Raw genomic sequence first — 569 nt, 5'->3', positions numbered from 1 at the left:
TTTTATAGGCTGCTCTGTTCCCTTCCTCCAACTCACTGCTTATAAGAGAGCAAGGCTCCAAAGCCAATCTATGAAAAAGAATCTCTTGCTCAGTCAGAGCAGGCTGTGGTAGTGTCCCTCATGCCTCGGCACTGTTTCTAGGCTGTCTCAATATGGGTATCTCAACATCCCATTATATCTCAGAAGGAGTATCAGGTAAAGGGTTGCGGCTCTTCAGAGATCATCTCTCTGCAAAGCTGTCTGCATCTCTGGACTGGGGATGGACCAGTGAAAAATGGGTTCCTTGCAGCCCAAATGGTGCCCCAAGAGGTTTTTTTTTTTTCTTGTACCGGGACATCCTGAGATGCTGCAAGCCACTCTCTAAAATTCAGGACCCGCTTCCACATGGAAATCCACGGCTAAACTGGGAGGCTGTGCTCACTCTCCGTGCCCACGTCTCATGGGCATGCTCTCCGCAGCAAGGGATGCGCAGTAACTCCTGAGTGGGTCGTTCAGCGCTGCTCCCTGTGCTCGGGGCTCCTCGCTCGGCACCCACACACCCCTCCCACGTCGCGGGGTGTCGGTTCCCG

The sequence above is a fragment of the Geospiza fortis genome, unplaced genomic scaffold, assembly GCF_000277835.1.
Source record: "Geospiza fortis unplaced genomic scaffold, GeoFor_1.0 scaffold7, whole genome shotgun sequence".
In the NCBI taxonomy this organism is placed as follows: Eukaryota; Metazoa; Chordata; class Aves; order Passeriformes; family Thraupidae; genus Geospiza; species Geospiza fortis.
The sequence above is the reverse complement of the archived record's forward strand: the minus strand, read 5'-3'. Positions refer to the sequence as shown.